Below are 27,012 nucleotides of genomic sequence, written 5' to 3'. Positions count from 1 at the left end.
GCTCCGGCCCAAAGATTTATTTATTATTATACATAAGCACACTGTAGCTGTCTTCAGATGCACCAGAAGAGGGCATTAGATGGTTGCCGGGATTTGAACTCTGAACCTTCGGAGTTCAAATCCCTCATTTTTCCTTTAAATATATGAGCATTTGTCTATATGTATGTATCTCAAACCCTTGTATACATACATGTGCGCCTCATGCTCTCGGAGGCTGAAAGCTAAATATGATTATGGTCCAAGTGGTTCAGGCGGAAGGCCTCTCAACCTGTATTTCTAAGGCTGCAGTAACCAAGTGCTACCACCAGAGGGCAGGATAGACTTTGCAGAGACCCGAGAGGGAACGGAGTACAGGGAAAGACACAAAGGAGGTAAATGCAAATTTCACTAGAGTTTTCCCTAAACCCACCCCAGCTCGAGGTTCTAGCTTTCGCTCTGCTTTCTGTACTTGCTACTGACCAGAATTGACGCCCGCCGTGAGGAAGGCTGAAGGTGTCCCCTGCGGACTCCCCCAGACCCAAGGTAGCTAACTGGCGAGGGGGTGGAAGTGTGTTTGGGATGAGGTGAGGGAGAGGATGGAGGGAGGCCTTGACTCCCAGAGGACTCCTTAAATGAGTCTATGAAATAGTCCGATACCAGACAGATGAACGCACCACAGAAAGCAAACTTATTAACGAACAAGAGAGGTGCTTAAGCGTTCTTTTGGAAGGGGAAGGGGTGTTAGGCAGCCTGTGAAGTGTTTTAGGTGAAAACAAACGGATAGAATGGATGGTGGCTTGAGACAGAGTTTCTCTGAGAGAGCTGACTTCTAGCTTCCTCTCCTGGCATGAGACATCACTCTTCTCCATGAAACTCTCAGGGAAGCACTGCTGTAAGGGAATTCTCTCGAAAGACCTGCCTTTAGGCAGAAGAGGGCTTTCAGAGAAAGTCTCTGACACGTGCTGTTTCTCCTTGCTCATCTCAAGGGTTCCAAAGTGGTACACTTGGGCTGCTATGTCCTGTACTCCTTCCTGTAAGAGGGTCAGGACCGGAGCCATTTACCAACCAGCCTCAGGGGAGCACCCCGTCTGAGGTCATATCCTTCAGGGAGGGAAGGGGTGGAGTCTGCCCCCAGAGGGCCACTGCTGATTTCCCCTTAGTGCCCTGCGCTGCTCCTCCTGGGGTAGGGTGGGGTAGGGTTGTGGTTGGCGGGGGTGGGGGTGGGGGTGAGGCTGGGAGGTGGGGGTGGGGGGCAAGCAGAGGAGGTGCCACTTGCTAGCCCCTGAAGCTGTCTATATGTGTTTGCTCATTTTTATCGCACCGGCAGTGTGGTTTGGGGTGAACCAACTAGCGTTCAGGAAAGGACATTAGCAAGTTCCTGCTTCTAGAGGAAGAGCTAAGGGCTAGGATGAAGGCTTAGCACTTCTTTGTCCAAGTTTAATTCCTGGTTTCGTTTTTCTGTTAAAATCGTTAAATTTCAAAAGTGTACTCAGACCCTGACTTCCCAGTTCAGCCCTGCCCACACCCAGTCGTGGCCTAATTGAGGGAGGAGGACAGGGACCCCGGAAATCTTTCTTTGCCAATACCCAGCATTGTTTTGGGGAGACTGATTCTTGGTAAAAGCTATAATCCAGCAGAATAGAAAGCTGGGGTGATCTGCCAAGACTTTGCTCCGACTGGGTCCCATTTTGCCTTTGTTGAGCTATGTCAACACCATCCAAAACAATTACTGATTCAACACAACTACTATAGAATTTCCAACAGCCCTTCCCACCATATCCTAATAGTTTGGGCTCCCTCCCCCCCCCCAAAAAAAAATAGAGATGCTGAACCTCAGAGTCGTATGGCACTGTAGGGGCCCCTGAAGAGCCAGAACGGTCTTAGAGAAGAATACAGATAGATGGATGAGTGACCCTTTCCATCTCTGAAACACTTCAAACCTGCAATTACCAAGGCAGTGGGGTGCTCTGGCATGGGGACTAACAAATGGATTGAAGAGAGATACATGAGTAGACATAGATAGTGGGTTTTCAGCAGGGATGTTAAGACTAAACTGAAATGTTTAATGCTTTTGAATTTCATACATAGCTACTGTGTTTTCATCATTTCCATTCTCCTGTCCCCTGTTCCCCTTCACTCCTTTGCAAAGCAGTGGCCTCTTCCTCTTTTGTTATTACTGCTATACTTACACAATGTATGTATGTATGTATGTATGTATGTATGTATGTATATATGTATGTATGTATGCATGCACATGTGCACAGCCTGCTGAGTTCCTCTAATGTTGCTTCCATGTCTGTGTGTATAGGGAGAACCACTTGGGGTCAGATGACCTATAAGGGGGTTCATCCCTCAGATGCAACCTCTCAGCAGCTACTAATTACAATTCTTGATGCAGGGATGGGGAAGAACAATTACACATCTACTCACTCCAGACAGGGAAGCAGGTGTGGGCCCAGGGCCGTTCAGAGATTCACAGTCTCAAGTTTTGGTTTTAGTAAAGTAAAAGCTTTTTATTCAAACAAACAAACAAACAAACAAACAAACAAAAATGACCAGGACCAAACCAGAAAGAGTTCCCCAGGTAAGGCCCTACCTATTGTTAGTTCAAAGATTATAAAGGTGAAAACTATAAAGTTGTAATTTGGGTAAGTCAAATCAACTCATATCCTGTCTTTGAGCAGGCAAGGCTTGATTTTGTAAACAGATGTCCAGCAGGTACCTCAGTCATCCAAGCTAGGGTTTCATACAAAAATGGGATTTAACAGTTAGCCTATTTGATCTTGTGACCCCATTACTTTGTTGGGATAGCTGAGGAGGTGAAATATTTTTGTAACAATCAGCAGGTTTTAAGAATAGCTCAATTGGGGGCTGGTGAAATGGCTCAGTGGGTAAGAGCACCCGACTTCTCTTCCGAAGGTCCAGAGTTCAAATCCCAGCAACCACATGGTGGCTCACAACCATCCGTAACGAGATCTGGCGCCCTCTTCTGGATTGTTGAAGACAGCTACAGTGTACTTACATATAATAAATAAATCTTAAAAAAAAAAAAAAAAAGAATAGCTCAATTGCATCAGGAAATAGTCTATCTCAGGCTAGCTGACAGGGTACATTCAAGGTAGGGGCAACTTCCTTATGGCTTATACAAGCTCAAAACAATTTTGTTTTTACAAGGCTTGCACAGCAAGTTTATCCTCTAAACACTATGTTCACCATTATAGAAGCCATGACAGAACAAACTGAGGATACTACCAATGTCCTACTTGGTGAACCAACGCGTTTTACTGGGGTTACTTACAGGAACATGGGTGAGGGGTTTCTTGCAGGAACAGAAATGACTCAAAGTTGCATCACCAAATACCAGCCCAACAAAGCCAACAGCTCCCAAAGCTAGGAATCTGGAACACAGTGTACACAGCCTGCAGGCAGCTCAAACAGGTTGGGAAATGTCCTTTCCTGGTGCCTCGGTGGGTCTAAACCTCAACCAGGCAGCCCTGCTGGTTTCTGTTTCTTTAAGGAAGCTGTTTTGATCCAGAATCAATTCTTTGCTGCTTCTCTGCTCTGAGAGTCTTCTTAGCAGCTTGCCTTCCCTTCACCTGAGAAGGACTTTGAGCACTGACTTCTAACTCTGGCAGAGAGGGGCTGAATGGATCTGGTCGGTTTTAGGGACTTCCTGAAGCTGTTGAATTGTTTACCTTCCTGCTTGAGGATCTTACTTGCAGGATGTTTTAATCTCGAGGAAACTGTTACACAGTATTCCACCCCTTTCTCCTCTCCTCATTACTTTCTTTCCACCTCATCTTGTCCCTGAACTTTGGAGGGGGTGACTATAGATGTCCACCTATGTGGCTAGGAAACAGGCCACCATGCCACAGTAACAAGCCACTTGTTATCTGGAGCTTCACCAGGAGCTGTGAGTTGAAGCTGACAGTGATCTATGGGTGCAGACACTCGTATTTAGAAGGCATTTATCAGGCACGTCAACTCCATCTAGAAAATCCATCTAGAGATTGCTTTCCCATTGAGGCCTATGACCTCCTCAGCTGCATGCTTTTGTACTGGCTGACACCACCAGACATGAACTCCCTTTTGTGGAGTGGGCCTTAAATCTAATGGGAAGGTTTTACCCATGACAGCTGAGCCACTATTGCACAAGCAGGCACATCCTGCTAGAAAGCCGGTATTTCAAAATGCAGGAACAATAGCTAAGCAGAGGTGTTGGGTGACAGTTCCACACCAGCAGCCTGTGTGGCTCCTTCTGATACTATGGGAGCCAGCCAGCAGGATGTGGGTTTACCGTTATGTCACAGCTGAATTTCTCACCCTATAGTCAAAACACACAGATATGTAGTGTCTTCAACAATAAGGTCCTATTGTTTAGCCCTGGTATACAGCCAACCACAGTAGCAATAGCCTATATCATTTGAGAACCCTCAGGGGCTTCTCTGGCCAATGACTCACAGGGAGGTAGTCCATCCTGGGCCCGAGGATTTTCATTCCCTTTCCTCCTGTGTATGGTACTATTGGATTTAAACTCTTTAGCTGTTGGTGCAGTCACTAAAGATTGCTCAGTGGCCTTAAAGGACTTTGGCCCTGGGACAGCCTGCATGGCATTGGGACGGGGGCTTATAGACACCACATTTCACTATTGTAAGTATGTATGCCACCTTTGTAGGGTTTGATTCTGTGCTACACCAAATGGATCTCAGCCTTTATTCTAGACCTTTATCAGATAAGCCGTTTTTACAGTCATTGGAGGTGGAACTAGTTATGGATTCTGTAAGTGGTACAGCTCAGAGGGTAAAGGCTTTGAAGGGGCTCTAGCCAGTCTGAGCATGCCAATCATGGCTCTGGAAGGCCTTGCCCTTCCTCCCAATTCCTTCTGCCTAAAACCAATTAGAGTCCATTCCTGAAACTAGCCACCAAGGCTAGTTTCCCATATTTGGGCCTTCCTCCTCCCGAGGCTGACTACCAAGGTCCAGCTATCAAAGTATTGAAGTCCAGCAACCGAAAGCCCCCTTTGGCTCACCTAGTTAACATGCTCAGTAAAAATTAAACACCTCATCTTAACACGGGGCTCCCCTTTTACCACTATAAACTGCCATTTTCCTATGGGCCACATCTGTCTCCTCTCTATCCAGGGACAGTCCTTCCCCTCTCCCTTGTTCCCTCCCCCCCCCCCCCCATCCTCTATCTCCTGTCTTTGCCTCTAAATCCCCACCCTTTGTCTCTCTGAAGCAAATAAATCTTTGTGCTAAGAAGTTGGCCTTGGGGGGGGGGTCCTGAGCCCATCCTGACACTGAGCCCCACAGTCTCCCCCAATGGAAGTATTATAGCTCTGAGGGGGTCGGTATCCTGGTAGTTGAGAGCCAAGGAATACCACAAAGTTCCACTGCACAACAGACCACCCAAGAGACTTACTGGGAGAGACACAGGAAGGGGGCTGCCTCTGCTCAGCTGAGAAGCTGCAGGGGAACTGGCAGTTGAAAGGCTTAGATAGGGTTTCTTGGAAGAGGTGTTTTCCAGGGTAGAGATTTCCAGGGTGGGGATTAGTGAGGGATCAAGCCCAGCCCAGGGTTCGGTGGGATTTGGTGCTCAGGGATCGGTGGGTTTTGCTAGGTTTTTCACCAGGAGGTGGGCTTGGACCTTTTACCCTTCAGATCCCTCCAGTTGTAACACTTTATACAGCTATCACAGTTGTTGTTCTAGTGCTGTATAGTGACTTCTGCTCTTTTCATTGGCTGAGACCAAATGCTATTGAAACCATTTGTACAGTTTGCTTTTGCCAGAGGCTCCAGCTATCAACTTTTGAATTCCCCGTGGCTTCCATCCAGAAGGGACACTGCAGTGGTATGGGACACACAGCGGGTTTTTGTTTGTTTGTTTGTTTGTTTTTTGTTTTTTTATGTCCTACGAGGATCTTGGCTCTCTCTAAAGCCTCTTAAGCCTTTATAGCCCAACCCTATATTATACTCTTCTTTATCAAGTTATTCAGAGGATGTGCAGGTTGGGCAAGATGAGGCACGAAAATCTGCTAATATTCCAGAGTCCCCCAAATGTGCACATCTTCTTTACATTTACAAGCACAGGTTGTAGTAGGATTTTGTCAGTAATATTGTCAGCTATCATATGCATCTTACCAGACCATAATACTGTAAGAATTTTACAGCAGTTCCTGGCCCTTGCACCCTGTGCCGACAGATCTCCCAGCCTGCTTCCCTTAGATGCATACAGATGTTTCTCTAATGTCTTTCCCAATCTGTAAAACATCCAGAGTTTTCTGTCATGTCATCTATTTAACAAAGGCTTGCACAGAGGATGAGCAGGATAAGACACATCCTGAGCCACCACCCCATGCCCCTGGTGAAGCACCCTCAGAGTCTGTTGTCATCTGTACTCAGCAAGTCTCGGATGATCCCAGAGAGTCTCATTTAAGAAGATGCTAAAGTCAAACATAAGCAAGGTCTAATGCAGCATGGAAAGGTTCCATCCGTTTATATCAATTGCTTCCTCCAGAGATCATGGTTGGGTAACAGGCATGGATAGGAGATGCTAGCTTAATTAGCTCTCTGTAATCCGCAGACATTCTCTCTGACTCATGATGTTTCCATATCTTGCAGCTCTAACGTGGAGCCTCCCTACATTTCTCTATTCTGATGAGCCTGACCTAATCTGCTCAGACTTACTGAGGGCCAAAGAGGGATGTGGTCTTGCCCTCCCCTGTTGCACTTGCTGGCTCCCTGGGTCAGACAGGCCCTGGGTTGGCACTGTGGATGCTGTCTGTCTCCCTATTCACCATACCTGGATGTTGGGGGTGTTCCTGACTGAGCAAACAATTTGCTGGGATCAGTCACAAAATCCCAAAGTACTCAGCTTTCCTTTCACGCTCGAGAGTGCGTGTGTGCGCGCGCATGTGTGTGTGTGTGTGTGCGCGCGCGCGCAACTCCATTCATGTGTGCACGTAAAAGGTCAATATCAGATGTTCTTCCTCATTCAGTCTCCACCTTATTTTTTGACTGGGTTTTATTGCATCTGGAACTTGCTGATTTGGCTAGACTGGTGGGCCAGCAAGTCCCAGAAATCCCTCTGTCTCCAACTCTCTAGTGCTGGGATTACAGGTACACCTCTCCCCCTCCCCCTGCCTCTGTCTCTCTCTGTTCTGTCTCTCTGCGTGTGTATGTGTGTGTGTTACTTTCTTATCTCTGTGTAACTTCCCTGGCTGCCCTAGATCTAGCTTTGTAGACCTGGCTGACTTCAAACTCACAGAGATCCATCTGCCTCCACCTCCCAAATGCTAGGACTAAAGGTGTGTGCCACCATGACTGGCTGTGTTTTTTTTTTTTTTTTCTTTTTTAATGCCAATGCTAATTGGTTCTTTTATTAGTGTTGTAACTTTAAAATCCATTGAAAATTTGGTCATCATTTAAAAATACAGAAAAATCTTTTGGAGAGATTTATTTATTTTTGTTCTGTGTGAATGAGCTTTTGCCCGCCTGTGTGCACACACCATATGTGTCAGAGCCCTTAGAACTAGAGTTATGGATGGTTGCAAGCCATCGTGTGGGTGCTGGGAACTGAATGCAGGTCCTCTGCAAGTGCTCTTGACCTCTGGGTCATCTCTCTATTTCCATGTGTGCGGTTTGGAGTCAGGTCCTCATGTTTGTATGGTAAGCATTTTACCAACTGAGCCACCTCCTCAGCCCCTCTTCCTTTTGAATGTTTTTATTGATATATTTAAATCATACATAGTAGTGGGTTTCATGCATTTCATTATATTCCATCTCTCACTAATCCCTTTCCTCTTTCTACCCAGCTCCCTTCTATTTTCCTGTCTTTTTGTGACCCAGTCGGTTTCATTAGAGTTGTGTACAGGAGCACATGGCCATCTGTGGATGTTCCAGTGAAGAAGAAGTCTCCCAAGTTCAATACTAACAAAGCATCGATCCTCAGGGTGGGTGGGCCATGAGTTCTCCCGCTTCCTTGACAGGATCTTGAGGGTCCTGATGTTGTGATAATCTTGTGTAAGCAGCCATAGCTGACTTCTACTATTCAACCAGTGGACTCAGCTTGCCCTGCTGGTCAGTATTTTGCACATGGGGTACACTGATGACTACTGATGACAATTCTCCCCTAACAACTGTCAAAGTACCTCCCCAAACTGTGAAGAATAGCCACAGGGAGGAAGTTTCCGGATCAGGTCCAGCTTGGGTTCTCTATGACCTATGACCAGGCTCTTGGTGTCTTTATGGATAGGATCTTACCATCTAGTTCTGGTGGACAAGCAACAGGATTGGAGATGGCCTACATTTTTTTTTTTTTTTTTTTGAGACAGGGTTTCTCTGATAGCCCTGGCTGTCCTGGAACTCACTTTGTAGACCAGGCTGGCCTCGAACTCAGAAATCCGCCTGCCTCTGCCTCCCGAGTGCTGGGATTAAAGGCGTGCGCCACCACGCCCGGCAGGCCTACATTGTTTTGAAGGTTGCAGAGGCCGCTCTGATTCATAAGTTACTGGTACTGAGATTTTTGCTTATTAACCTATAGATTCTGGAAGTGCCTCTATTCACCCACACAGGGTGCTCTGTTCAAATGATTTAATTTTTTGTTAGTTTAACAAGCATTGGTATCCTTAGTGTTCTTCCATACACAGTTTTAGTTGACCCCACCTCTACTCTTCTCCTCTCCCCATCTCCCTGCTCCATCTCTCCACTTAAGCTCTTCCACCCCCAGGACCCTTTCAGTTTGAACTCACATTGTTCTGCTACACATACAGACACTCAGCATGCTGTAATCTTTCTTTTTCCTTTTCTCCTGGTTTCCACTCTTTCCTTAACACACAGTCACTCCCACATAAATGCATCCATTAGAAACTAGGCTCGACTTCCTCTTAGGGTTTTCTGGCTGTGAAGAGACGACACTATGACCATGGCAACTGTTATAAAGGAAAGCATTTAATTGGGACTGGCTTACAGTTTCAGAGGTTTAGTCCATCGTCATCATGGTGGGAAGCATGGCAGCCTGTGGGGCGACATGGTGCTGGAGAGGAAGCTGAGAGTTCTACATCTTGATCTGCAGGGTGCAGAATGTGTACCACACTGGTCGTACCTTGAGCATAGGAGACCTCAAAGCCCATCTCCACAGTGACACACTTCCTCCAACAAGACCACACCCACTCCAACCAGGCCACACCTCCTAATAGTGCCTCTCCCTATGACCAAACATTCAAACACATAAGTCTATGGAGACTATTCCTATTCAAACCACCACAGCATCTTGGTGAGAACATGTAGGGTTTGTCTTTCCAAGCCTGAGTTACCTCACTTAATATAATATTTTCCATTTTTACCCACTTCCCCTCAGAGCTCACAGTTCCACTTTTATAGCTGAGTAAAATTACATTCTATGCATCTACTATATTTCATAAGCCATTTAAAAATTTTAAAAGTCTTAAAAACAAACCCAAACAGGGTCTTTGTCGTCCATGCTGGCCTTGAACTCATGGCTCCTCTGCCTCAGCCTCAAAGTATAAGAAACACAGGTGTGTACCACTGTGTCTGGCTTGTGATTTTCATTTAGTATTTCCACATGCTTTTTGATAGTTTTATCCTTATTGGTGATGGCTTTTGATACCAGATACTTTGATGAAATTACTAATTAAGTCTATTAGTTTGCTTACAAATTATTTTAGCTTTTTAAAGTATATAGTCCCCTGAAAACAATGGTAGCTATGGTTATTTATCTTCCATCATTTATCTCCTCCTCTTCCTCCCCAAAGCCTACCTCCTTCTCCTCTTTCTCTTCCTCTGTAGTCTTCTTCTTCTTTTCTTCTTCTTCTTCTTCTTCTTCTTCTTCTTCTTCTTCTTCTTCTTCTTCTTCTTCTTCTTCTTCTTCTTCTTCTTCTTCTTCTTCTTTTCTTCTCCTTCTTCCCCTTCTTCTCTTCTTTGTGTACTGGCAGAGTTTATTTGAGTTTGGTAGTTTGTTTTTTAAAACCCTATGTGTGAAGTCATTTGGGCCTGGATTTCTTTTGTGGGGGAGGCTGGGAAATGTCCCACGAAATCCCCATGTTTATTTTCTCACTATGTTCTCTCCTCTCCACCTTAGCATGTTTGGAGTGATCCAGAAAGAGGAACGTTTTAATGAAGTATTTTTAAATTACTTCAAGGAAAATAAAATAGAAATTGCCCATGCAATTACCAAGCTGTTTCCTTTCCTAGAAAGCCTAAGGGACCACTCCTTCATCACAGACAAAATCTATGCTGTAAGTGACATGTGTTCATTACCCCATCACAACTGAGTCTGTTAACTGGTATTTGCCATCCTGGATGCTACGGTTCTCTAGTTGGCTAAAAAGCCTGGTATACCTTCCATGGGAACACCCTTTAATTGTTGTTAATTATTCTTAACTTATTTATTTATTTAAGATTTATTTATTTTATGTATGTGAGTACACTGTAGCTGTACAGATGGTTGTGAGCTTTCATGTGGTTGTTGGGAATTGAAATTTTAAGACCTCTGCTCGCTCTGGTCAACCTGCTCACTCCAGTTGGCCCCGCTCACTCAGTCCCTGCTTGCTCCGGCCCAAAGATTTAATTATTTATTATTATACATAAATACACTGTAGCTGTCTTCAGAAGCACCAGAAGAGGGCGTCAGATCACATTAGGGGTGGTTGTGAGCCACCATGTGGTTGCTGTGATTTGAACTCAGGACCTTAGGAAGAGCACTGACTGCTCTTACCCACTGAGCCATCTCTCCAGCCCTGTTGTTAACTATTCTATCATGCAGAAAGTAACAAACCACTTTTGCTTCTAATTGAAGGCACTGTGGCTGAATTGCAACAAGGCTGGGATGTAATGTGACTGAGTAGCATTTGCTGTGTTCTAATACCTTCCTTACCACCACGCCCCTCCCCACCATGTACCTACAAAAGAAAAAAAAATGAAAGAAAGGAGAAATTGCTCACTGATGAATACTGATTAGCGACTTACAATAAAGCAAGGTTAAAATAACTAAAGAATGAGAATAATACTGTTACAGGGGTCTAAGGCTTGTCAATCAATGATTTATAGGAAAACAAAGACAGGAATTGGCGGAGGAAAGTAGATTGACTTATAATTCTGGAAAGAACACCCCCAGGTTTCCGAGAAAGGAACTTCAATCTTTCCTCATTCTGCCAATAGCAAAGTTATAATCTGTTTATTAAAAAGATGAAATACAGGCCAGGAAATATTCATATGGAAGTTTAGCTGGGAGCTCAAGTTATGAGAACCAAGAAATAAGTCATTCTCCTGGACTGCCTCTGCTCTGGCTGCATGGGATTTCCCAGAGAAACTAGAATCCACAGGCCCCCAGACAGTGTTTCATTATAATGTCGACCTGTGTATGATGAAACTATGCTTTGACACTCTCTCTGTTGAACTTTTTAAAAGGATTCCTACGAAGCCTGTAGGAACTCGGTTCCCATAACGAAAGTGGTGTACAATGTTCTCAGTCACCTGGAGAGGTTGTCGGACTCATCGTTTCTATGGGCTCTGTTTAACAGCGTGAACCTGAAGGAATATCCTGCGTTAAGAGAGATTCATAAAAGCCTGGGAACTGGTAATTCCTTCTCTCACCGCCCTTTTGCAGTGAAATCCTATCTTAATTTTTTTTTTGTTTATTACTTGACAAACATACATATATACAATATATGAGTTCTAAGCTGACCCTGACTTCATCAAATCCCCTCCAACCCTCCCTAACACTTCCATGTTCTTCACTGTCGTTTTTGTCTCCATCTTCTTCCTTCGTCTCCTTTTTATAACCTACAGAACATTTAGTGCTGCACCTATGTACATAGGTGTGGGACACCCACTGCAGTGCGAACAACCTACCAGCAGCCACGCCCCCCGAAGAACCCCTCCCCCCCACCAGAAACCATTCGCTGCCAATAGTAACTCAGCTAAGGGTGTAGCCTCGTGAGTCCCTCCCCGCCAGTGCTGACAAGCTGATTGGCTCGCTCTTATGCAGGCAATCGCAGCTGCTCTGTTTGTGAACTGGGCAGTCAAACGATATCCAGAAGACAGCGCTTCATAGCCGTCACTCCCATTCTTCAGCTCTTAAATTCTTTCTGTGTCCGAGACTTAGTTAGGGTCAGGGATTGAAATAAATGCCCTACTTAAATACAACTCTATTTTCATTCATTTAATCTATATAGCTAAATTGCTCACGGTGTGCCATTGCCTGAACCGGGCGTTGTGGACATAACAGCTAACGCTCTGTCTCACCTTGTGGGCGGCCTCTCCAGTTCTTTTCCTGAAATCTTGGCGTTTCTTTCACTCCCAATTTAGCTCCTGAAGCCCCCATTTTTTCTCCTTGTGCCTGAACTGCCCTGGGGATATCTGTGTCTGGCTCCTTCCTGTGCTCTCTGTTCATCCTTTTTCCCCCATGGAATCTCAGGCTCCCCTCTTTGCTGACCCCATCTCTGATGCTCTTGACCTTTAACCACCACCACCACCACCACCACCACCACCACCACCTTTGTAGGTCTATGACATTATTCACTCTACTCCAGAGGGAACTCCTGTTTCTTCCCTGAGGGTCTGTAGAGCCTGTGGGACAAGCCTTCCCATGAACTGAAATAAGATTTCATTACACTTAATTGAGCAACTAATTACTTTCCCCCCTGGATCTGAGGAACGAACCCAGGACCTTGCACTTGTTAGGCAAGCTCTCTACCACCGAGCTAAGTTCCCAACCCCCAGTTAATTACTTTTTATGATGTTTCTACTGTGTCATCATCCTTAGAACACAAGAGAGGAGCTGGAGAGTCGACTCAGCAGCTAAGAGCATCTGCTGTTCTTGCAGAGAACCTGAGTTTGATTCCCAGCACCTACATTGTTCAAAACCACCTGTAATTTCAGCTTCAGGGTCAACACCCTCTCCTGACCTCCACAGAGACCTACATTCATCACATATAGAGCACATGCTATCATACATAGTCGTTAATAAAAACAAAACAAAACCCCAAACCCCCAAAATCTCAAGTTTATTGTCTATAGCAGCGGTTCTCAACCTTCCTAGTGCTGCAACCCTTTAATATAGTTCTTCATGTTATGGTGAGCCCCCAACCATAAAACTATTTTGTTGCTACTTTATAACTGTAATTTTGATACTGTTATGAATAAGAACATCACTAGTGTAAATATCCATGTTTTCCCATGTTCTCAGCGGACCCCTGTGAAAAGGTCATTCAACTTCAAAGGGGTCCTGACCCACAGGTTGAGAACCATCAGTTTATAGGCCACCTCCCCACCCACCCACCCCCTAACCAGGGATTTTTGTTTTATTTTCTCCTCTTGTCTGCCCTGTAGGAAGAGACAAACTCTTCCAGCCATAAAAGCTATTGATAGCCAGGCGGTGGTGGTGCACGCCTCTTATCCCAGCGCTCGGGAGGCAGAGGCAGGCGGATTTCTGAGTTCAAGGCCAGCCTGGTCTGCAAAGTGAGTTCCAGGACAGCCAGGGATACACAGAGAAACCCTGTCTCGAAAAACCAAAAAAAGAAAGAAAAAAAAAAGAAAGGAAAAAAAAAGCCATTGATATTCAGAGTGACCCAAGGGCTTGAACTTCCCACTAGACTATGAAAACTCACAGACGCTCCATCCGTGCGATTGTTCCCACTGGACTCCAACCCCACGGTCCAGGGCTTGCGGTGATGCACTCCTTGCTGACCGGCAGGGACTAACGCTTTTCTCCCTCTGCTCAGAGCTACAGGACGGATCCTCGCCCCAGAAACGCAAACAGGAAGAACAGAAGCTTGCCACCGTGCACCCAAGTTATGAGCAAGGCACTTAGAACTAAGGCAAAAGAAGAATGGACATCAGAGCTCCAGTGGTGGTGGGGGATGGGGAGTGAGAGCGGGGGATGGGCAGTGCTGTGCAGAGAACTCTGAAGGGGTAGGAGAAGTAGATGGGTGATGGTTTTTTAAAAAATCACCTATTTATTTTATTTCATGTGTATGAGTGTTTTTACTTGCACTGTATGCCTGCCTGCTATGCACAGAGGTCAAAAGAAGGGGTCAGAGCCCCTATACCTGGAGTTACAGACACTTGGGAGTTATCATGCTGGTACCAGGAACTGAATCTGGGCCCTCTGCAAAAGCATCGAGTGCTTTTAACCACTGAGCCATTGCTCCAGCTGCAGTGTGGCTTTGTGTCAAGTTACAAATAATCTGATGGGGCTGAGACCCATTCTGCTCAGTCACAATGAGTGTAGACTGTGTCTCTGACTGTGGGTTCCAAGTTAAGGATTCTTTAACGGAGAGCTGCGAAGGGCTAGGAACTGTGGGTTAATGATGAACAGCACCGGAGAAGAGACAATTGGTAATAGCAAAGGTGATTGGTAAATCCCGATTGGGGGTGGGGCTATTGTTCAAGAGTAGAAATAGAGGCTGGAGCACAGCAGTCAAGGAGAAACAGACAGTGAGCAGTGAGCTGTGAAGTCTCACTGGAGAGACAAGAGAGATAGAAGTTGGGTGACCCTCAAATCTGGTGAAGCCCAAATGCACCAATGCCTCCTTGTGAGAGAAGCCGTGGTGCTTATAGATGGACTCCTGAAGGAAGCTGAGGAGAATGAGCTGAAAGAGGAAGACATAAATAAGCAGGGCTTACTGGGTGCCCGCTGGGGTCCTCAAGTGGTCATGTTTCCTCCTGAGGTGCAGCTCATCATTAGCTTCTGACACCCAAGCTCAGAACAACAACATTGTCCCAACCATGGCTCCCAGGACCCCTCTCCTTTTTCTGTCTCTTAAATTTCCAGTAAACCTAATACCTTCCAGCTCTAAAAGGAGGAACGGGTAGACCAGACCCCTCCCCTACTGCTGTGTGAGAGACAAGGAAAAGGATGGGGTTGACTCTCACCTTTAAAAATTACTTTGTTATTTTTATGACTGTGTGGGTGGATGATGGGCTGGGGGGGGGGGGCGCACACCAGTGTGGTGTCGAATGAAGCAAGTGCTTTACCCCCAGGCCATCATGCTGTAAGGGTCTGAAACTTGCTGAAGGAAGACCCCAGACTCAGATAGCATGCAAAAACAGTGTTTATTCTGTAGGAACAACCAGCATGTGGGGTTCAACCATTCTCTAAAATGGAGACCCCAGAAAGGGAACTAGGGGAACTCTCTAGAAGGCTTAGGTAATTTAAAATGTCACTGGTAGATGCTAGGGGTCCATAGGTGGTCAGTGGTCTGCATCTATGTTATGAATGTTTAACCATAGGATGAGCTAGGGCTGCCCAGCATGCATGGCTCATTCCGAGATGAGTTAGTTTCCCATTTTGTGGCTATCCCCAGGCTGTGCTTTGGGAGAGGGTTTTATGATCTCGTTCTGGATTCTATGGTCTGTTCCTGAAGCTGGTGCCTTATGGCCTTTTTTTTTTTTTTTTTTTTTTTTTTCTGAAATTGGGCCAGGTCCTTAAATGGAGCCCAATGGGATTCATGTTGCCCTTTCAATACTAACCCAAATCTCACATCATATGACTCGTGTTTTAGATCATTCTGTGGAGAGATGAGATATTTGTCTTCCCCTCCTCTACCTCTCCCCTTTCACACACCTGAGCCAGACTGGAGCTTCGTGCTAGGATGTGAGGGAGGCAAGTCAGTTGAGGCCCGGGAGATGCTAGATGTTCATTATCCAACATTAAGGAGCTTCTCGCTTGTGCGGCTTTAGAAGAGACTGTCTCCTTGAATCTGACCCCTTTAGCCTCTTGCTTGCTCTGTTGGCTGATGGCTGCTCTTGTCCTGTCTGTCTGTATGGGCCAAAGGGGACCCAAGAGTGCCTTGTGTGAGACCACGTAGAGGCTGAGGATAGAGCACAGATAGATGAACCATCACGTAGTGAGCTATAGAGATGAGCTAAGCCTTACCCTACTTTCCCAGCTCGACAGACATTGGTATGGAGATTGTCGTTATATTGGGTGGTTAAAGTCAAAGTCACCACTGTGGCATGGGAATGTGTGTGATCCTCAGACTTACAAGTAAGAAAGATCACAGTGGAAGATCTCTAGGAGGAAGAAGGGAGGGAGGGGACTCAACGAGGGCGATAGAACGGGAAGAGTCCCACCTTGCCCCGGTGTGTGTGTGTGTGTCCTGTGTGTTTATGCGTGGTGATGAAACCACCTGGGTGGGGAAGCAGAGTTCCTAACACCCAGACTTTTGACTGACAGCTCCACCCTGCAGTGAGCCCAAACAAGCATGTTCCACTAGTCTGCAAGCAGGACTCAGGGCCAGCCATCGACACCACTGGCCTCTGCGCCTGGCAGGGCTGTCATCCTGGCAGCTACATCTGCTCCAGCCTCTGTGGCTGCTGGGGCTATCTTTATTGCCATAACAACCCTAAGGTCTCCTTCATTCAAGAGTCTGCCTCTTCAGCCGCTAGCTACTACTCTGGATGCCCAGCTTCAGCCCATCTTGAGTGGCCAGCTGCTGTAGCCACTTAAGCGACTGCCATCACAACCTCCCAGCTTGGCAACTTATGTCGTTGCCAAGGCAACCTCTGCAAACAGCTGCTGGGATGCTTCAGGGGCAGGAGGACAGGTGGCCAGCCTCCCTGCTGACCTGAGATAGATTTTTCCTATCGCCTCATGGGGTGGTGAGCACAGACTGCCGTTTCAGTTTAGGCAACTCAAGTGAAGCGCACCAAACTATGCTCAGCCTCTTCTTCCGCGCTTTTTTTGTTTTTGTTTTTGTTTTTGTTTTTGTTTTTGTTTTTGGAGACAGGGTTTCTCTGTATAGCCCTGGCTGTCCTGGAACTCACTTTGTAGACCAGGCTGGCCTGGAAAAATCTTCCTTGCTTTAACCTCTGTTCCTCCTTCTTTGCCAAAGATCCTTCTTTGCTAATGTGGGTACATGTCCAGGTCTACAAGCAGTAAGCCCAGGAGTTCTTTTGAGTCCTTTTTCCTCTGCCTCCAGGCCCTGCCAGTAATCCTGCTCTGAGAAAGTGACCTGGCTGGCACGATTGTATCATAAGATTTGTCACATAATAGCTCTAACTCTTTACACTGAATATTGGGACATGCTTGTCGGTACGGTGATATTGCTGATGTGTTTATGTGGGAAACTTCAAGGCCAGCAAGATGGTGCAGTAGGAAAAGGGATCAAACCTGATGACCTGAGTCCATTTCCTGGAACTCACACGCTGAAAATTGAGAACTGGCTCCTGAAAGTTGTCCTCTGATTTCCATAAGTGCACCATGGCGCACGCATGCACACACACACACACACACACACACATACACACACTACAGAATTTACAAGATTTTGAAAATAAAAGCAATCGTAGGAATTACATTTATGCAGATAGTTTGTCTCTCAGTATCCTCGGGGAATTAAGTCCTCTTCATGGATATCCAGATCCACAGATGTTCAAATCTTTAATGTAACCTGCACACATCCTCTTGTTTAAGTCATGTCTAGCTTGCTCACAATACGTAAGAAATTATTCACTGCCTTTCCCCACCATTTAGGAGATAATGGCAAGAAAAACATGTGTTCCTTCTCAGTGCAGATGTAAAATATTTGTCCCAAGTGTGTTTGATCCATGGCTGGTTGAATCTTTGGAGCGAGAACCTGAATATAGAACAGTCCTAAGCATTACAATGAGAACTTCAGGTCTTTTTCATTTGTTTGTTGTTTTGAGACAGGTTCTCTGTGTAGCCCTGGTTCTCGTGGAACTTGCTCTGTAGACCAGGCTGGCCTTGAAATCAGAGATCTGCCTGCCTCTGCCTCCTGAGTGCTGGGATTAAAGGTGTGCACCATTGCTGCCTGGCAGGAGAACTTCAGGTCTTAATAGAGTTAAAAAAAATAAGTTATGTTAAAGAAGGCAAACTTAAGCTGAGATAATTATCAGTTGGTAAATGATAGTAAAAGGGAGGGGAAAAGAGAAAACAGAAAAGATGGAGTCGAGGGAGTAATGAACTTGAGGGCTGAGGGAAGGAAGGTGTACTGTAGGGCAAGCTAGAAAGCTAAGTGGGAAAGGATCGTCCGTTCATTCCTTTGTTTGCTCACTCCTTCCTTCCCTCCTTCTCTCCCCACTCTCTCTCCACTCTCTTTCTTTCTGTCTTTGAGACAGAGTCTTATTATATGCAGATATGTAGACCTGTTGGCCTCGAACTCATGATTGACCCCTCCTGTCTCAACCTTCCAAGTGCTGGGATAACAGATGTGAACCATCACTCCTGGCTAAGGTGACAAAACTTTATCACTATGCTTGTCCTCTGCAGTCAAGTGTCAGGGGAGAAAGAACTGGACCCCATCAGTTGTTTTTCCAAGGGAGCAGACGAGAACTCTCCAAGTAACATTCTCTTCTTTTTCAGGGACAAACCTATGCACACATGAAAAATGGTCACAGCCCTGTTTTGTGAAACAAGATAACCTACAGGAGCCAGAGATACAGCAGAACCAAATGGATGAGATCATTGGTAAGGATAATTTAGGATGCCTGTGGTGATAGGTGACCCTTAGAGTGGAGGTGACTGGCTGAGCCTATGCTTAGGGTCCAGCTTTGCAGCTCTGGGAGCCCCAGATGGATGCAGGAGCCATGGGCCCTGCCCCTGCTTTGACTGGGAAAGCAGGTAAGCAATGGGAGAGCTTTAAGACATCTGGGAAGGAATAGCCGCCAGGAGTTATATTAGACAAGGAAGCCAGGGATGTGTGTGTGCCCGTGTGCATGTTCGTGTGTGTGTGTGTGTGTGTGTGTGTGTGTAGTGAGGGATGGGAGAAGAGACATAACAAAGGCAGAAAGCACTGGAGATCCACAGAGTGAGAGAGACGGAAGAGTTAAGAGCCCGCAAAGGCAGAGAAATAAGCAGAGGCAGCAGGAAAAGGAAGAGTTAAAAAAGATGGAGAAATGACAAGCAAAAATTTGAGACAACGAAAGCCAGGATGGTGTCTCTCAAAGTAGAACACTCAGGAGGGACCAATTGTGGCAGGAGTATTGCTACCTAAACATTACCCAAGCTTCTGGATCGTTCCTGCTGTCTGCATCCTGGGCTTCCAGTGGAATGAGCTTTCTGATCATTCACTGAGAGCCCTAAGGGGTTTTATATTGCTGTGCAGTGATCAGCAGTGAGAGCTCAGAGTGCAGTGATGAGGACGAGGAAGACCAAGCCCTGGGCACTGGGACTCAGAAGGCAGATGGACAAAGAGACTGAGGACTCTGCCCCCCCCCCCCCCCCCGCCCCGGCGTTCCAGAACATAGAGCTTCCTGCAGGATTTCACACCTCCTGTGTCTGGGCCAACCACTCTTGGAGGACATCAAGGAGTCCAGGGGCTCAGTCTCTGCACCTTATGTTTTCTGACACTTAGGAAGATGAGGAGAGTGTATCAAGGTCCCAGACCTTAGCACAGCTGGAAGAGCCAATCAGGCTGTAAAACTTAGTATGTGGGCAGCACCATCTGCCAAAATGAAAACAAAGACCCAATCTCCCATAGTTCTGGGAAAGTCTCTAAATACACTAACCTTGCTTTCTTTTTGGCTTCTGTAGTTCTGCTTCCGGCTAACTGTCCTTGTTAACTAAGTATGTCAACTCAAAATATAGTTTTTGTGCTTAATAGTTCACCCTTAGAAAGGGTTGGGGCTGCTCTGGGATCCTGAACACCCAGCATAGTCCCTGGATGGCTAAGGAAGACTTTCTATCAGTTTAAATCCATGTCCCAGCAGCCTTTCTGGTGGATAGTCTCTCTGACCCACAACAGAGAGGGCAGGAAATATTCTGAAGCATAATAAAAAATATATATTATATTTGGCCTTTATCCCCATTTCTTTGCACGTGTATGTGTGTGTGTAATTTAATATACATTATATAGCTGTATATATAAGAGGATGAGACAGGATATCAGCCTGGGCTACAAAGCGATATTACTGCGAGTCTCTGTCTGGATCAGACATTTCCAGGTCATGCTGTTCAAAGAATTAAAGGAGCAAAACCAGTACAATATAAAGAAACAAAGCAGAAAATATAGAATAGATACACTACAAGGGAACATTGGACCTGGAGCAAGCATGTTTTCCATAGCATCTGACCTACTGCCCAGGGCTTTCTCATGTGGGCAAAGGAGAAGTTGGCTATGGCCAATTAAGGTCGCTGGAAGCTACAGGTCAGCATAGCCAGTTAGTATGTTAACTGTAGGTGATGTAGGTGATGTAGGTGAGAATCCCAGGTTGTTGAGCGAGTCGTTGGGAGAGGGCTGTTCACATGTAACTCAATGCAAGCGGAGTCCCTAGTTGCTAATTGATCCCTCGATTGCCTTTCTCAGTAAGACCCCGTCTCAAAACAACACAAACCAAACAAAAGCAATAAAATAAAACAAAAGAGTTTGCTTTCCAAATCTAACCACATGGCTGGAGGAGTAAATCTTTCACTGCTACACATTTGATGTGGGCTTTTGAGAGCGATGGAGACTTTCTCAATGCTTGGTAAGGTTAACTCTTAGAACTCGGGGGGTCTGGGGATTGATGGTCATCAAGGTCACCCTGAGCCTCTGACTTCTGAGTTCACCATCTCACTTCCTAGGAAAACAAGGAAATGCGGATCAGGAACGAGCAGAGCAAATGGAGATTATTAAGGAAATGTGAGAAATAACTGCCTGGGTTAGTGAGAACCGGGTGGATAATGAAGTAATTACTGGAACGGCACTCTCTGAGCACCTTTGGCACTGGAGCGGAGAGTGGTGCACACCCTCACTGGGTGCCCTGCAATCCAACCAGAGAAGCAATCATGTGTTACTCATCCAATCAAGGGAGCAGCCAGGCATCGCCGCGGTTACTTTTGTCCACTCTGACAACTCATTTTGTAGGCTGTTGATTGGATCACCCCTACGTCACTAAAATATAATCAGCAGTGGGGTCCTGGCCTTACTTCCTGCAGTGTTAACTCCTATGTCATCATGACCCTTTAAAGAAGGATTGGGTATTTTTACTTGTAAATTTTTCACCCAGATTACTGAATGTGATAGCTGTTCTTTATAGTCTCTGTGTCTACATCTGGAATTAACTAAAACCTAAATGTACGCAGGTACACCTGTGAGGAACTTTTTTTCTTAGTTACATTATTTGAAGGGGGAAGATTCATTCATTCATTCATCCATTTTATGTACAAGGCCATTCCTTCACTGGCATTAGAGCCGACTTCTTCAGGATTCCAGTGTATAATGAAGACCAGCTGAGACATCCAGCCTTGTGGACTGAACGGCTACTGGATTCTTGGCCCTTCTGTTTGTAGGCAGCCATTGTTGAACTAACCAGACCATAGCCTGTAAGCCATTCGTGTGTGTTTGTGTATGTGTAATATATACAATTATATTAATTAATAAATAATATATAACTAACAATATATAATATATATTAAATTATGTTTCTCTAGAGAACCTCAGCTAATACATTGAATGAGAGAAATTAATAGGATAGTTTTGTTTTCCCTGAGTTTGAATGAGTAAGTTAATTAAGTATATAGCAAGCCAAAGTAAAAGAATAAATAGCAAGTAATAGATAGACAAGATAAGCTAGGTAAACCTAACATCATCTAATTGGATGCTCAAAGAGCCAGCAGAAATGGACTGCAGAATCCCCACTGAGACAGTCATTTGGAAGTTCCACACAGAATCCAGGGCAGAGCAGGATTCCTCCAGGGCCGGCTTCCAGTAAAAAGAACAGATAGCAACCGTGAAGGATATGCTATCTCCCAAATAAATTAATGAATTATGGAAGAAACAGCCTGCTTAGCCATTGATAGATTCAGGGAATGTTCAAAAAATTTTTTTTCCTGGTAGGCCTACCCAAGTTTTGTTTCATTTTGTTTTTTTGAAATAGTGTCTCTCTAAATAGATAATAGCCCTGCTTTGTTAAGGAACTCACTATGTAGACTGGGCTGGCCTTGAGCTCAGAGAGATCTGCTTGCCTCTGCCTCCTGAGTGCTGGGACTACAGGTGTGCAAGCACCCTATTCAGCTCTTACCTGGGTCTGTTTTGAAGAGAAAGTTTATGTCCCCAGTTGGTTTATTGTTCCAGTCTCCCTTGTTTTGTTTTTGTTTTTGTTTTAAATGCTTTCTGAAAAATAGGGTTTAATGTTGAACAAGTGAACTCAGTAACTTTATGGACTGTCCTTTTAAAACTGGCTAAAGTTGGCTATATGAACAGCAGCTTTATTATTATTATTATCATCATCATTATCATTATTATTCTTTGCTTTTGGGTGCTTAAAACTATGTAAGTGGCCAAAGTTAAATATTTTTGTTTGTAAAGTCTATTGAGACTCTGTATGTGTTCCTCTTGGGGATTTAGGTGGGACCCATTGACTCCCTAAACTTTCCTCTATCAGCTGTGTCGTCTGCCGGGTCCTGTTGACCATGTCCCTTCCTTTGGAAGCACACTATCTTAGTTTGGGTTTTATTGCTGAGAAGAGATATCACGACCACGGCAACTCTTATAAACGAGAACGTTTAATTTGGGTCTGGCTTCCAATTTCAGAGGTTTAGTCCATTATCATCATGGTGGGAAGCAGGGCAGCATGCAGGCAGACATGAGTCTGCAGGAGGAGCTGAGAGTTCTTTGTCTTGATCTGTAAGCAGTAGGAGACTGAGTCACTGTGAGTAGCTTGAGCATATATAAGACCTCACAGCCCACCTCCACAGTGATACACCTCCAAAAAAGGCCACACCTACTCCAATAAGGCCACACCTCCTAACAGTGCCACTCCCTCTGTGCCACGCATTCAAATAAATGAGCCTATGGGGGCCATTCCTATTTAATCCACCACATACAGGGAACATGTTTCTCTCCATTAACTCTGTTTCCTATGGAATGTGCATGGGTTAGAATCCAATTGTCAGAGACTCCATAGCCTGACTTAGGGCTTCCTATCCATGAGGTGCTGGCTGACCTTGGCCTGTAAGGGTTAAATGTTGGCTGTTCTTTTTGAGCTCATTGATGTGGGCCAGAAGGGCAGTTTTACCAGTTTCATAATTCTAAATCTTGAATAACATTTAGAGAAACTTCAGACAAACAAAAACCTGCAAAAACAAAACAGGACTTGGTTAGGGTTTCTATTGCTGTGATAAACACCATGAGCAAAGTCCTTTAGGGAGGAAAGGGTTTATTTAAGTTTACAGCTTGTAGTTCGACATTCAGGGAAGTCAGGACAGGAACTCAAGGCAGGAACCCAGAGGCTGAAACTGATGGAGATCTATGGAGAAGTGCTGCTTACTGGCTTGCTTCCATCACTCGCTCAGCCTGCTTTCTTGTTGGCACCCAGAGCTCCCAGCCTAGGGGGTGGTACTGCCCATATTAAGCTAGAGTTTCCTACATTGATCATCAATAATAATACTTAAAAAATGCCCCACAGGCTACTCTGGTGCTGACATTTTCTCAATGGAAGTTCTCTCTGTCCAAATAACTCTAGCTTGTGTCAAGTTGACATAAAACTAGCCACCTCAAAGCAGTTTTTAAACCTAATCCTAATTTTACTAAGACTCATTTCACAAAGAGATTAAGGTCTAACTAAAATTACTTGTGTGGGAAAGCACAAATAATCATCTCGATTAAACATGCATTTTTATTTTTTAAAACTGGTCGTTACAAATGTTACTATTAGAAGATCAATATCTTTAGGAATTTTAATAACTTTCAAAACCAGAGTTGAATCCAAATTACACACATGGCACAATGTAGCCAACTGAGAGTTCCTGTCTGTACCTGATGTTCGACTACCAAGCCTTTGGTTACTGTTACAAGTCTCAGGCAAGCCTTGTACAGCTTGGATTTTTTTTTCCTGTGGTCTCACAGAGTTTAAAGTTAGAGAAAGCTTTACATTCAGCATGAGTCTGTCCAGCTAAAATGCAGAAGAAAAAGTACACTGAGAGCCAAAATCTTACATGTCCATTCTGTAAACTGCAGTTTTAGACACAGAAGGCATTTATTCCTTTATTCTAGCATCTGAGCAGAGTCCACATGTCTGTGGGTGAATTGTCACAGCATCCATTGTCTGGCCTTTCTCTCTCACTTCCCTTACTCTCTCACTTCTTATAGGAATAACTGCCTTCAAATAACAATAGCATCTTGTGGTGATTGTTGACCCGTTATACTGGCTCATTTTGTGTGTCAACTTGACACAGGCTGGAGTTATCACAGAGGAAGGAGCTTCAGTTGGGGAAGTGCCTCCATGAGATCCAGCTGTGGGGCATTTTCCCAATTAGTGATCAAGCAGGGAGGGCCCCTTGTGGGTGGTACCATCTCTGGGCTGGTAGTCTTTGGTTCTATAAGAAAGCAAGCTGAGCAAGCCAGGGGAAGCAAGCCAGTAAGAAACCTCCCTCCTTGATCTCTGCATAAGCTCCTACATTTTTTCAATTTTTATTAGATATTTTCTTCATTTACATTTCAAATGTTATCCCAGAAGTCCCCTATTACCCCCCCCCACCCTGGTCCCCTACCCACCCACTCCCACTTCTTGGCCCTGGCATTCCCCTGTACTGGGGCATATAAAGTTTGCAAGACCAATGGGCCTCTCTTCCCAGTGATGGCCGACTAGGCCATCTTCTGCTACATATGCAGCTAGAGATATGAGCTCTGGGGGGTACTGGTTAGTTCATATTGTTGTTCTACCTATAGGGTTGCAGACCCCTTCAGCTCCTTGGGTACTTTCTCTAGCTTCTCCATCGGGGGCCCTGTGTTCCAACCAATAGATGACTGTGAGCATCCACTTCTGTATTTGCCAGGCACTGGCATAGCCTCATATGAGACAGCTATAACAGAGTCCCTTCAGCAAAATCTTTCTGGCATTGTGCAATAGTGTCTGGGTTTGGTGGCTGATTATGGGATGGATCCCCAGGTGGGGTAGTCTCTGGATAGTCCATCCTTTTGTCTTAGCTCCAAACTTTGTCTCTGTAACTCCATCATGGGTATTTTGTTCCCTATGCTAAGGAGGAATGCAGTATCCACCCATTGGTCTTCCCTCTTCTTGATTTTCTTGTGTTTTGCAAATTGTATCTTGGGTGTTCTATGTTTCTGGGCTAAAATCCACTTATCAGTGAGTGCATATCTAATGACTTCTTTTGTGATTGGGTTACCTCACTAAGGATGATATCCTCCAGGTACATCCATTTGTCCAAGAATTTCATAAATCCATTGTTTTTAATAGCTGAGTAGTACTCCATTGTGTAAATGTACCACATTTTCTGTATCCATTCTTCGGTTGAGGGACATCTGGGTTCTTTCCAGCTTCTGGCTATTATAAATAAGGCTGCTATGAACATAGTGGAGCATGTGTCCTTATTTCCAGTTGGAACATCCAAGAACATATCAAAATGCTCATCCATCATGACCCAGGGATACAGAGATGGTTTAATATATGGAAATCTATCAATGTAATCTACTATATAAACAAACTTAAGACAAAAATCACATGATCATCTCATTAGATGCTGAGAAAGCATTTGACAAAATCCAACACCCCTTCATGATAAAAGTCATGGAAAAATCAGGAATTCAAGGCCCATACCTAAACATAATAAAAGCAATATACAGCAAACCAGTAGCCAACATCAAACTAAATGGAGAGAATCTCGAAGCAATCCCACTAAAATCAGGGACTAGACAAGGCTGTCCACTTTCTCCCTACCTATTCAGTATAGTACTTGAAGTCCTAGCCAGAGCAATTCGACAACAAAAGGAGATCAATGGGATACAAATTGGAAAGGAAGAAGTCAAAATACCGCTATTTGCAGATGATATGATAGTATATATAAGTGACCCTAAAAATTCCACCAGAGAACTCCTAAACCTGATAAACAGCTTCAGTGCAGTAGCTGGATATAAAATTAACTCAAACAAGTCAGTGGCCTTTCTCTACACAAAGGATAAACAGGATGAGAAAGAAATTAGGGAAACAACACCCTTCACAATAGTCACAAATATAAAATACCTTGGTGTGACTCTAAGTAAGAAACTGAAAGATGTGTATGACAAGAACTTCAAGTCTCTAAAGAAAGAAATTGAAGAAGATCTCAGAAGATTGAAAGATCTCCCATGCTCATGGATTGGCAGGATTAATATAGTAAAAATGGCTATCCTGCTGAAAGCAATCCACAGATTCAATGCAATCCCCATAAAAATTCCAACTCAATTCTTCACTGAGTTAGAAAGGGCAATTTGCAAATTCATCTGGAATAACAAGAAACCTAGGATAGCAAAAACTATTCTCAACAATAAGAGAACCTCTGGTGGAATCACCATGCCTGACCTCAAGCTGTACTACAGAGCAATTGTGATAAAAAACTGCATGGTACTGGTATAGTGAAAGGCAGGTAGATCAATGGAATAGAATTGAAGACCCAGAAATGAACCCACACACCTATGGTCACTTGATCTTTGACAAGGGAGCTAAAACCATCCAGTGGAAAAAAGACAGCATTTTCAACAAATGGTGCTGGCATAACTGGCAGTTATCATGTAGAAGAATGCACATTGATCCATTCTTATCTCCTTGTACAAAGCCCAAGACTAAGTGGATCAAAGACCTCCACTTAAAACCAGAGACACTGAAATTTATAGAGGAGAAAGTGGGGAAAAGCCTCGAAGATATGGGCACAGGGGGAAAATTCCTGAACAGAACAGCAATGGCTAGTGACAAATGGGACCTCATAAAATTTCAAAGCTTCTGTAAGGCAAAAGATACAGTCAATAAGAAAAAAAGGCCACCAACAGACTGGGAAAAGATTTTTACCAATCCTAAATCTGATAGGGGACAAATATCCAATATATACAAAGAGCTCAAGAAGCTGGGCTCCAGAAATTCAAATAACCCCATTAAAAATGGGGTATAGAGCTAAACAAAGAACTCTCAACTGAGAAATACCGAAGGGCTGAGAAGCACTTGAAAAAAGGTTCAACATCCTTAATCATCAGGGAAATGCAAATCAAAACAACCCTGAGATTCCACCTCATACCAGTCAGAATGTGTGAGCACCCGACTTGCCAGCAAGAAAGACGCCACAACAGGATCCTTCTGCACA

The 27,012-nt window shown here is 44.7% G+C and overlaps 1 pseudogene across 1 annotated transcript; it reads left to right on the top strand.

Annotated features, from left to right (window-relative positions):
- Positions 1-409: 409 nt before the first annotated feature.
- LOC110292377 (uncharacterized) lies at positions 410-19,315 on the top strand (annotated as a pseudogene). Its single transcript, XR_015046077.1, has 6 exons — positions 410-522; positions 10,078-10,234; positions 11,406-11,574; positions 13,721-13,801; positions 18,325-18,429; positions 19,067-19,315. The product of XR_015046077.1 is annotated as an uncharacterized LOC110292377 (transcript).
- The last annotated feature ends 7,697 nt before the right edge of the window (positions 19,316-27,012 follow it).

Source organism: Mus caroli, unplaced genomic scaffold (assembly GCF_978045245.1).
Source record: "Mus caroli unplaced genomic scaffold, Mus_caroli_1 scaffold_1, whole genome shotgun sequence".
Taxonomy (NCBI): domain Eukaryota; kingdom Metazoa; phylum Chordata; class Mammalia; order Rodentia; family Muridae; genus Mus; species Mus caroli.
The sequence above is the reverse complement of the archived record's forward strand: the minus strand, read 5'-3'. Positions and strand labels throughout refer to the sequence as shown.